The following is a 12,893-nucleotide window of genomic DNA, read 5'->3' as shown; positions in this document are numbered from 1 at the left end:
ACATGGGGCCTCTTTTGGGCACAATGTTCCTCTTACTTACAGACACTGATTCCAAATGGAATTTGTATGAGGTGAGATCACCCACATCTGCCGCCACTATAGACAAATTGCCTCAGAGTTTTGCGATACATGATTTACCAGAGACAACAGTGTCTAATAATGGAACAGCATTCACCAGCGGGGAACTCCGAAGATTTACAAGTCTCAATGGCATAACACATGTCAAGACCTGGCCATATTGCCCTGGGTTGGCCAGGAGGGCAGTCCAGACCTTCAAGGCCGGAATGAAAAAAATAGGTAGAGACTCTATAGCAACTAAATGATCACGTTTCCTGCTCAGCTCTGAGACTATGTCACACACAACTACCAGTATTGCCCCTGCAGTTATTAATGAAAAGGTGTCTCAGAACACTCTTGAGTCTCATAAAGCTGAATTTAGGGGGGAGGGTAGAGAGAAGTCAGAAGGCTCAGAAAAATAAATACAATTACCACAATCATGAAGGAAACTCCACTGTAGGAGAAGCAGTTTTTGCAAAGATCTTTGGAGAAAGGTCCAAATAGTTATCACGTGAGGTCAGTGCAGTCACATGACCTCTGCCCTACCACATATCGGTTGAAGGTCGGATAATCAGGAGACATGTATAGCACCTCAGGAAAAAGGAAACAGATCCACAAGAAAAGGTGTACCAAACATTCCCGTTGGAGTCTACACCACAGGTAAAAGGGACTCCTCTTGCTTTGGAAGTACCTGTTGAATCCATTGAGCCTGAGAGAGTTGAAGAGGCAAACTTGCAGGTTCCTACTGGGGAGCCTAGTGGACAGATAACTCCTGAGAGGGAGGCCTCAGATAAACCATCCGAAGTCATAGAACTACGACAGTCGACAGGTTTGGAAACGCCTCCAGAGAGACTGAATTTGTAAACAGTTTATTTACGTAAATAATTAATATATTGTAAATTGCACTTTCAAGTAAAGGGGGAGGGATGTGGTAATCTGTGGTGCAATACACCTTTAAGAGAATGTGAACAGATTGACCACGTGACTGCCTGATGCTACATCTGTGTAGCTCAGGCTATAATGTTAATGTTAGTCTAGAGTAGGTTCTGGTCGGAGAAACATTCATCTTGCCAGTGCTCTGTTGTCTGTGTAAATAAATAGTATGTGCTTCACCTCTTATTAGTCTCTGTGTCTGCAGTATATTATTATCAACTCACCCGCCGACAGATAAGCGTGCAACCGGTTCACAAGCAAAGCGACCCCACAGTAGAACATAACATGCACTCTCTCTAAAACCTTCGCATCTTTCTTCCTTATGTCAAGTTGCTGGAGAATTCATAAGCTAATAATGACAAGTGCCATTAAACTCACTGTTAATTTACCAGCAACTTCCAGCCCGATGGCTGGGATCATTGCAGGCGGGATCGGAAAGTTGGGAGAGCAGTAAAAGGTCCGTAGACTTTGGGTGGGTCTTTCTCACCCAATATTACAGAAACTGTGAGACTAGTATGAGCTAACTTTCTTCATCAGCAGAGTGCATTGATCTAAATGACAGATTTGATAGCAGAAAGGGGCAAGAGAATTCCAGAAAAGAATGACAAGCAGGACCGGATGGGAAAAGTGCCCTTTTCCCTTTTGAGGTTCAGGATTGAACCCACTCTAGAACAATAGGATGATCATCTGCCCTCCCGCTACCACTACACGGGGCCTCCTGTGCAACTGAACCCTTGGAGGAAATGAGCCCAGAATATAAATTACCTATAACCCGAGGGTACAGCCTCAGAGTAAAGGGAAGACCTTTTAGAACAGAGATAGGGAGAAACTTCTTTAGCCAGAGAGTGGTGAATCTATGGAATTCATTGCCACAGAAGGTTGTGGAGGCCAGGTCATTGAGTGTATTTAAAACCGAGATAGATAGGTTCTTGATTGGTAAGGGGATCAAAGGTTATGGGGCGAAGGTGGGAGAATGGGGTTGAGAAACTTATCAGCCATGATTGAATGGTGGAGCAGACTCGATCGGCCGATCGGCCTAATTTCTGCTCCTATGTCTTATGGTCTTATGGTCTTAACTTATCTTCCAGCTTTTAAAAAAAAAACCCCAGCATCATCAAGTTATCACTCACTTTGTAAAGTGGATGTCCCAGTCCATTGGGACAGTTTTGCCCTCTCGTACTAATTGCTCTCTGCCCCATTTCCTGAAAATCAGCAGGTGTGTTGTATGTTCAAATAGGGATTTTAAACTGCTCCTGACTTATTTATCGGCAAATCTTTCATTTTTATGTTGTGTTTATACACACATACGCACACAGACAAAGGGAAGGATGCTGATTAACCTGCACACCAGTAACACCCTGTATGAACATGGTGCCTTTAGGAGAAAACACTCCTTTAATTCATGTAACACTTTTGTAGGAAGTATGCAAACGAGATCAACATGAACATTTCGGGAAGTGAAGCGTGTATCACTGACAAAGTTTGCCAGCAGCAACATTATTTTGCCTCTTCTTTGTTCAGCATTGAGAGCAAGAGATTTGAGTTAGACAAGAAGAGGCTCCTTTAATCTATAAAAATCTCCAAATTAGTAATGAGTTTGATAGTACCTCGATTTTGCTTTCTAAGCACTCTGATCGAGCTGTGAAAATCAGAAACCTAGCAAAATGAAGCTGTTTTAAGTAAGCATAGCCCAGACCTAAATTTAAAGAGCCTGGAATGTTTTGAATTTAATTTCCCGGTCGTCCTCACTCAAACAGATTAACATTTGGTGGCACTTTATTTATAAATTAAGCTATGTGCAATTGGAGCACAAAAGAGTGTTAAGCCTCCTGATTGAGAAGCACGGCAGAGAACGCCTTGCATCTGGAATTCCAGAAAGGATTAAGGTCAAAGCAACTAACAAAGATAAGCGTTTCAATTAGCTCAAGGATCATATTGGTGATCGGGAGGCAGCAAACCCAAATTAAATTGCTAGAATCACCCAGATGTTTTGGGTGCTTCATAGGCCTTAACAAATGTAGACTGGCACGTCTGTGCAGTACCGAGGGAATGCTGTTTTTCAGATGAGGTTTTAAACTGAAGCTCCGCTTCCCAGGCCGAGGTATATCAGTGACTCCCTTAGCTCTATTCCAAAGATCGCTTGGTGTCCTCCTAAGGAAATGGTTAAGTTCTTGATACTAACTTTGTCTTTTAAGTGAATTCTGTTAGAAGGTTGGAAATATCAGTTTAGTTTCCAGTGAAATGTTCAGGGAAATTTAAAGTTACCAGACCGAGACTGTAGGTGATAAGCATTCAGCTACAAGCTTTCTTAGTGCTAGCAGCTGCCCTCCCAGGGATTAACTCCTCCAAGGACACATCTGATCAAAGCAAGTGACAACTCATCCAGTTGAATGATTTGATTGACAACAGAGTCAAGATAAAACCTTGATAAGGTTTTGAGAAGCCCCCTTGCCAAAACCGAACATCATTAAGTGAATAATGGGGTGAGGTGACACCATGAATCATGCAGATTCTTATATAGCCAGAATATAAGAAAGATACAACAGGACACTTCAGAGATCAACGAGGCCTGACCAGCTGACCCCCTCAAGCCCGATACCTATGACTTGAATTCATTGGTAGTCTGATGTGTGAATGGCACCTTCAGGTTGGCTCACAGCAGTTGGCATAGCTTTGCATTCACTTCCCTACTGACCTTGATCCTGTGAAGACAATTCAGCGTGCTCAATGTTAGATAGACGAAACAGACTCGATAGGAATGGTTCTGATGAAAGGCCATTGACCTGAAATCTTTGCTCTGTTTCTATCTCCATACGTTTCCTGATCTACTGAATGTATTCCAGCATTTTCTGTTTTTACTTCCGATTTCTAGCAATTGTAGTTTTTCTCTTTTACTCTTGTTGCTGTCATCTTGACGACTATAAGAAGGTAAGAAATAGCAAGAGGACAGAGTCTATCTCGTGGCTGCTCCACCATTCAATATCGTGGCTGATTGTCCACACCAAGTCCTATCCCACCCCCATATCTCTGGATTTCTAGTGCTGGATTTTATGGAGGGGTGGGAGGGAGGGTGTTGGATGGTGGGCGGGACTCCCCGGAGTCGGAGATGATCCCGGCTCTGCTTGGCTGTCTCTCCCCATAGCCAATTAGCGGCCTGGCTTGAGGTGAGACTTCCGTCCCCATCAAAGAGCTAGCAGCTCTCTGCACCCAGCAGCACTGCCGGGAGTGGTAGCCACAGCTGGGACTGCAGCTCGTCCTAGAGGGAAGCGATCAGTGAGGGAGCTGGGCTTTAAGGTAAGTCCGCGGCCTTGCCAGGGCCAGGCTGGCAAGACCCAGTGAGGGGGGTGTGAGGGAGGTGGGGCGCCAGTCTGTACAATGCAGGGGGAGGAGGATAAATGTGGGGGTGGGGAGGCCTTTGGGTAGCTTCCGATGGGCACAGGAGACCCATGAATATGTTACCCTTCCCTTCCAGCTGGCGACCATCCCAATCAGTGAAAACTGCCAGGATGCACACTTGGCTTGAGCCTTTCTTCTTCCAGGTCAAATCCCAGCACTGGTGGGAGGAGGCTCTTAAGTAGCCATTAATTGTCCATTCATCTGATACAATTGGCCCACAGGTGGGCGAGCCTCCCCGCACCTCCCCGCCACTAGTGAGGTTGCAGGAGGGGCAGGGACGGATGCTTAGGGGCAGAAATGCTGCTCTTTGCATGGTGCCCAGTTTTAAGGCACTCTGCCACCTGCCAACCCACCCTTGGGCTGGGAGCTGGGGGGTGTTGTGGCCGTAATTTTGTTTTATTCATTCACGGGATGTGGGCATCACTGGCTAGGCCAGCATTTATAGTCCATCCCTAATTTCCCCGCAGAAGACGGTGGTGAGCTGCCTTCTTGAACCACTGCAGTTCATGTGGTGTAGGTACACCCACAGTGCTGTTAGGAAGGGAGTTCCATGATTTTGACCCAGCAACACTGAAGGAAGGGCGATATATTTCCAAGTCAGGAGGGGTACTTCCAGGCGGTGGTGTTCCGATGTATCTGCTGCCCTTGTCCTTCTAGATGTTAGTGGTCCTTGTGTTTGGAAGGTGCTATCTAAGGAGCCTGAGTGAGTTCCTGCATGTATCTTGTAGATGGTACACACTGCTGCTACTGTGCATTGATGGTGGAGGGAGTGAATGTTTGTGGATGGTGAGTCAATCAAGCGGCTGCTTTGTCCTGGATGGTGTCAACTTCATGAATGTTGTTGGAGCTGCACTCCAAGCAATTGGAGAATATTCCTTCACACTCCTGACTTAGGCCTTGTAGATGGTGGACAGACTTTGGGAGTCAAGAGGTGAGTTACTTGCCACAGGATTCCTAGCCTCTGACCTGCTCTTGTAGCCACAGTGTTTATATGGTTTGTGCAGTTCAGTTTCTGGTCAGTTCTGGGTAACCCCCAGGATGTTGATTGTGGGGGATTCAGTGATGGTAATGCCATTGAATGTCAAGGCATGATGGTTATATTCTCTCTTGTTGTAGATGGTCATTGCTTGGCACTTGTGTATGGCATGAATGTTACGTGCCACATGTCAGCCCAAGCCTGGATATTGTCCAGGCCTTGTTGCATTTGGACATGAACTGCTTCAGTATCTGAGGAGTCGTGAATGGTGCTGAATATTGTGCAATCATCAGCGAACATCCCCACTTTTGACCTTATGATGGAAGGAAGGTCATTGATGAAGCAGTTGAAGAAGGTTGTGCCTAGGACACTACCCTGAGGAACTCGAATGCAGCACAAAGTGTCCAACTATCTATTATTGTGAACTTACTCAATGCTAGCTGTCTGGTGTACAGAGTTCTAAAATTCACAACCCTCTGAATGAAGAAATTTTTCCTCATCTGAGTCCCTCATGGCCCACTGTTTATGCTGAATCTATGTCCTCCAGGTTCTGGACTCCTATCTAGGGGAAACAGCCTCTCAGCACCTACCCTAACAAGGAACCCCAAAGTGTATTTGAAGGGAAGCTAGATAAGTGCATAGGTAGAAAAGAATTTCAGGTTATACTGAATGGGTTGGATAAAGAGAGGTGGGAGGATGCTTATCTGGAGCATAAATGCTGGCATTAGAAAAGTTGGGCTAAGTGTCCACATAATTCAATGCTTTTATCTCTGGTTCAGTTCTGGTGTACAAACTGGACACCCTCAAAGGCCAATATAGCCTTCTTAAGATGTGGCCCCCAGAACTAAATGCAGGGCAATAGCTGGGGTCTGACCAAGTGCTGCTTGTAAAGACTCTGCTTTTGCCGCTTACAGCTCCTCTAGCCCCATCATTAATTTAGCTAATCAAGCTACATTGGTTTTTCATCATTCTGAATTACCTTCTTTCATGCTGACTTGAATCAGGTGGGAGGACCACACTGCCATGCCCAGTACAATAATGAAGATATTACAGATTTTAAAGTTGAATTTTTAAAAAAATGGACACCACGGTTTTAAGATGGCTGACAACACATCATGTGACTTTGATATCAGCTCCAGGCAAGACAAGAAACTCAAGAAAATACCTCTTTAAATTTGAAGAATCCCAACCCCTTGTGAAACTCACAAGTCTTCTTGTTGGGGATGAACTGTAACCAAGCAGGACTATGATATAACCAACAGATTTGTCATCCTGTCTCACCATGGACAATAGAGACATCCAAATTTGATGGGCATTAGCATATGAAATGAGCCTCATTGACCTTTCATTATATTGTGATGGATCCTCCTTTAAAAACTCTCAAGTGTGAGAGGCCAGAACACAGGATGTGTATCAGCTCAACCCGCTACCTTATTTGGGAACAGTCTTTGGACTTGCATAGGTCACATGGTTAAGGCAGCCATGTCTGTACCTGCTTTTAAAAGGCTACAGCAGAAGCTGTCCGGATCAGAGAAACACCATGAGAAATACCATCTGAAAGACCATCTGAGAAACCATGGAAACAGCAGCAAGACAACGTAGCCAAGGTAAAACCTTGAGAGAGGGAAAATGAATCTCTCCCCAACCTGTTCCAACTTCAAGTTCACCTGAGAGCCAACCTCCTGGCAATTCAACTACAAGAAACCTCACAGTATACTGCTTTTGCCAGATCTCTACTCCAGCTAAAGCATCAATTCAGCTGTTAAATTACAGACCTGCTATGAAAGAGACTGAAATGCTTAGAACTTGTAATTGTATTTTTTTCCTCATCTGTATTTAAGCTGTGTGTGTGTGTGTGATAGCATACAGGATATGTTGTGTTAAAGCCTCCAGGATAAGAGTGTGATAATAAATAATCTTCTTTAATTTTAAATTCACAAACCTGCTGCAGGAATCATTTAAATAGGGACTGTTATGACCACAGCCAGTGAAAATTGCTGCTCAGACCAAATCCCAGAGGGAAATTTGGCTTACGGGCCATAACCTTTTCATTTAGTATTCTGAAAATGAGAAGAGGATGTACCAACCCCAGCAGTAAGAGGTCCAGTAACACTTTTGTGATTTTAAAAATTATGAGTAAAAGTTTTATTAATAAGAATAAAATAAAACTTAAGCATCCAAGGTTATAATTGCACAATTAAAAAAACATTCCCCAAAAAACCTTGATAAAAGCAAAATACTGCGGATGCTGGAAATCTGAAACAGAAACAGAAAATGCTGGAAAAACTCAGCAGGTCTAACAGCATCTGAGGAAAGAAAGACAGACTTAACATTTTGAGTCCATAGTTGCCCCAAAAAACCTCTCTACTTGGTCAAACCTACAAGTAAACACCTTCCAGGCAACACTCCCTTATAGATGTTTAACTACAAAATCCAGTAATATTACCCAAGGCAATCATCTGTAGCTTCAATAAAGGCATACCACATGACCTCTACTCTTTTCTACTCTGTGGTGGAATCCATTTCAGAATAAAACTGCTTGTTGCAGCCCAAGCATTGTCTTCCTGTCTCACCATGGACAATAGAGACATTCAGATTCAATGGCAATTAGAATATAAAGTGAGTCACACTGAGCTTTCATTATATTGTGATGGCTCCTCCTCTAAAAACTCTCAAGTGTGAAAGGCCAGAACACAGGATGTGTATCTGCTCAAATGCTTACAAATATAAAATCTTTTATATCTTTATCTTGACTTTGATCTCAGGTCAATAAAATATAATAGCCCCACTACTATTTACCTATGGAACTCCTCCAAGTTGCAAACATGTTTCTTGTGACCTCTGACCCTCCTTTGATATTCAAACAAGCCCTCAACTTATCTAAAAATGCAAATGCTACATCTAACCTATTTACTTGTGCCTAAAACCCCTATCACTTGTGCTTTAACACCTCCATCATTTTCATGTTTTAACCCCCTCCACACCACCACCCCCCCCCACCCCCCACCGACTCCTATCAATCTCTTGCCCAGTTAACTAAAATCACACACGCACACAAGTGCACGCACAATCCATTCTCACAAGACAAACCACATGGAGGGTAAGAAAATACACACACCTCACACATAAAAACACTTTGATCACAGACAATAAGAAAACACAAATCAAAAACAAAAACAGAAATATATGGAAAAACTCAGCAGGTGTAGGAGCATCGGTGGAAAAGACCACAGTTGACGTTTCAAGTCCTCATGACCCTTCAACAGAACTAAGTAAAAATAGGAAAGGGGTGAAATATACGCTGGTTTAAGGAGGGGGGGGGGTGGGGGGTGGTGGTGTTGGGACAAGGAGAGCTAGGTAAAGGGCCAGTGATAGGTGGAGATAACCAGAAGATGTTACAGACAAAAGGGCAAAGAGGTGTTGAAGGTGGTGATATTATCTAAGGAATGTGCTAATTAAGGGTAGAAAGCAGGACAAACAAGGTACAGATAGCTCTAGTGGGGGTGGGATGGGGTGAAGGAATACTAAAAAGGCTAAAAGGTAGAGATAAAACAATGGATAGAAATACATTTAAAAATAATGAAAATAGGTGGGAAAAGAAAAATCTATATAAATTATTGGAAAAAACAAAAAGGAGGGGGAAGAAACGGAAAGGGGGTGGGGATGGAGGAGAGAGTTCATGATCTAAAATTGTTGAACTCAATATTCAGTCCGGAAGGCTGTAAAGTGCCTAGTCGGAAGATGAGATGCTGTTCCTCCAGTTTGCGTTGAGCTTCACTGGAACAATGCAGCAAGCCAAGGACGGCCATATGGGCATGAGAGGAGGGTGGAGTGTTGAAATGGCAGGCGACAGGGATGTCTGGGTAAGGCTTGCGGACAGACCGAAGGTGTTCTGCGAAGCGGTCACCCAGTCTGCGTTTGGTCTCTCCAATGTAGAGGAAACCGCATTGGGAGCAACGAATGCAGTAGACTAAATTGAGCGAAGTGCAAGTGAAATGCTGCTTCACTTGAAAAGAGTGTTTGGGCCCTTGGACGGTGAAGAGAGGGGACGTGAAGGGGCAGGTGTTGCATCTTCTGCGGTTGCATTGGAAGGTGCCGTGGGAGGGGGTTGAGGAGTATGGGTTGATGGAGGAGTGAACCAGGGTGTCACGGAGGGAATGATCCCTATGGAATGCCACCAGGGGAGGTGAAGGGAAGATGTGTTTGGTGGTGGCATCATGCTGGAGTTGGCGGAAATGGCGGAGGATGATCCTTTGAATGCGGAGGCTGGTGGGGTGATAAGTGAGGACAAGGAGGACCCTGTCATGTTTCTGGGAAGGAGGAGAAGGTGTGAGGGATGCGCAGGAGATGGGCCGGACATGGTTGAGGGCCCTGTCCACCACCGTGGATGTAAAACCTCGGTTGAGGAAGAAGGAGGACATGTCAGAGGAACTGTTTTTGAAAGTGGCATCATCAGAATAGATGCGACGGAGGCGAAGGAACTGAGAGAATAGGATGGAGTCTTTACAGGAAGCGGGGTGTGAGGAGTTCTAGTCGAGGTAGCTGTGGGAGTCGGTAGGCTTGTAATGGATATTGGTGGACAGTCTATCACCAGAAATTGAGACAGAGAGGTCAAGGAAGGGAAGGGAAGTGTCAGAGATGGACCATGTGAAAATGATGGAGGGGTGGAAATTGGAAGCAAAATTAATAAATTTTTCCAGGTCCCGACGAGAGCATGAAGCAGCACCGAAGTAATCATCGATGTACCGGAGAAAGAGTTGTGGGAGGGGGCCGGAGTAGGACTGGAACAAGGAATGTTCCACATACCCCATAAAGAGACAGGCATAGCTGGGACCCATGCGGGTACCCATAGCCACACCTTTTATTTGGAGGAAGTGAGAGGAGTTAAAGGAGAAATTGTTCAGTGTGAGAACAAGTTCAGCCAGACGGAGGAGAGTAGTGGTGGATGGGGATTGTTCAGGCCTCTGTTCGAGGAAGAAGCGGAGAGCCACCAGACCATCCCAGTGGGGGATGGAGGTGTAGAGGGATTGGACGTCCATGGTGAAGAGGAGGCGGTTGGGGCCAGGGAACTGGAAATTGTTGATGTGATGTAGGGTGTCAGAGGAATCACGGATGTAGGTGGGAAGGGACTGGACAAGGGGAGAGAGAAGAGAGTCAAGATAGTGAGAAATGAGTTCCGTGGGGCAGGAACAGGCTGACACGATCGGTCTGCCAGGAGAGTCCTGTTTGTGGATTTTGGGTAGGAGGTAGAAGCGGGCCGTCCGAGGTTGGGCGACTATCAGGTTGGAAGCTGTGGAAGGAAGATCTCCAGGGGAGATGAGGTCAGTGACAGTCCTGGAAACAATGGCTTGATGTTCAGTGGCCAGGATTTTCCACTCCTGCTGTGGCACGACCTGCCCCAGGGAATGCGGTGGACCAGCCAAAAATCCGTTGACTTTTGGAAGGACCGGATGATCCCGGCGGTGGGCAGGGCTGGAAAATCCTGTCCATAAATCCTGTTCGTGATGATAACATTGTCTTTAGAGGTACTTAGGAAATTGTTTCTGAATCCAATGTGTAGTTGGAAAATGCTAACTTTAGAAAATGCACAGCAGACGATTAACATTGAAAAAGAGTTTAAAAAATTACCACTTTTTATTTAATGCACAAGTGAAGCATAGAATTTACTGGATGGATTCCAATTCAACAATCCAATAATTCAGATAGCACCACAAACTGCAGAAGTGATGATCAAGTCGTTTATTCCTGAGATGAACACCAAAATTGAATGGGTGCCAACGATTCCTTGACAGCTGTACAGATGATCTATATTTTTTATACAGATTTTAGTATGTTTTAACTGAAAACTACAGTATTTCAGCCACAATAACTTAATATTGTGCTGACAGCATTTGGCTAACTCGCTTTAGTGCACTGTAGCATTGGGGCTTCATATGATATCATTATGTAAAAGTTCACAGGTGTATATCAAATTATTTTATGATGATGAATTATACCATATATTATCTATTCTGATATATGTAAAAGCATATTAAGTGTCCACATATATAATACACTATGAGTGAAGTAATTCATTTTTTCTGCACACCAAGCAAATTTTTGGCACAGATGATCCACTGCCAATCCTGTCATGTTATCAGTTATGCTGCGGAAACCATCGCATTTTCTCCATATGCAACAGTTACTTAAGGCAATAAAACACATGGAAGAGTAATAAATTTTCAATTATGTAAAAAGTGCAAAATGTGATTTACTTTTACCAGCACACGCAATTTTAACGTCAAGAATGTATAAACACAATTGCATACGATATACAACACAAGTCATGCACCTCAACTAGGTTGTGCTCCACTACTGTGTGCTTTATCCAACACTGTCAGCAGTTTCCTTTCTCCTTCATGTGTTTATCTAGCTTTCCTTTAAGTGCATCTACACTATTCACCTCAATTACTCCACGGGGAAAATGTTCTCCCCGTTAGGGGGGCTAATTGGGAACGGGCACGGGCAGGCGCGCAGTCGATTGCAGCCCATGATTGGCTGCGCGCTGCCATTTTACGTGGGCGGGCTAATTAAGGCCCGCCCAGCGTGACACACACCCGGAAGCGCTGAGCGCTCCCTGTGCGGGCGAGGGGGAGGAAGCTGAGTTGGGGCCTGCGCTCTTTCGTATACATGTGCGCAAAAGAGTGCAAAAATCTCCCTGAGGCAGCTCTTAGTTTGATTATGAAAAATTTAAATAAAAAAAAAGTATTCAGAAATGTCCCCTCATGTGATAGTGTCACATGAGCTGGGACATGTCAATGAATTTTTCTAACATTTTTTATTCAATTTATAAACACTTTATGAAACCTCATCCCGCCCGTGGATAAGGTTTCATGATAAATGTGAAGGCCGCCTGGGCTCCTCGCCTGACCCTCCGACAACCTTAAGGTTGGACGAGCAGCCCAGACAACCAGCTTAATTAGATTGTTGGGTTAAAGGCAAAATACTGCAGATGCTGGAAATCTGAAACAAAATCAAAAAATGCTGGAAAAAATCAGCAGGTCTGAGAGCATCTGTGGAGAGAAAAACAGAGTTAATGTGAAGCTGGATAGAAGGCCAGCGATAGGTGGAGGGAAAGGAGAGATTGTGAAAGATGTCATAAACAAAAGGTCAGAGGGTTGTTAATAGTGGTGGTGCTGGCTAAAGGAGGTGCTAATGATGACACTGAGAGTGGGAAGCAGAATGTGTTGAAAGCAGGACCAGGGTAAGCACTCTGGAAAGTGAGAGATGGCCTTAGTGGGGATGGGATGTGGGGAGGGGGTGGTGGTGGGAAAAAAGATCGAAAAGGCTAAAAGCTGGGGATAAAACAGTGATTCAAATTGGAAATAAATTTTAAAAATATTTTTTTAAAATAATAATAATGAAAATAAGTGGGAACAAAAATAAATAAATAAATAATGAATAAGAGAAAAGGGGGGGATCAAAAAGGGGTGGGATGGAGGACAGAGCTCATGGTCTGAAGTTGTTGAACTCAATGTTAAGTCCGGAAGGC

The sequence above is a fragment of the Cetorhinus maximus genome, chromosome 7 (genome assembly GCF_964194155.1).
Source record: "Cetorhinus maximus chromosome 7, sCetMax3.hap1.1, whole genome shotgun sequence".
NCBI classification, from domain to species: domain Eukaryota; kingdom Metazoa; phylum Chordata; class Chondrichthyes; order Lamniformes; family Cetorhinidae; genus Cetorhinus; species Cetorhinus maximus.
This window is presented reverse-complemented; position numbering follows the sequence as displayed.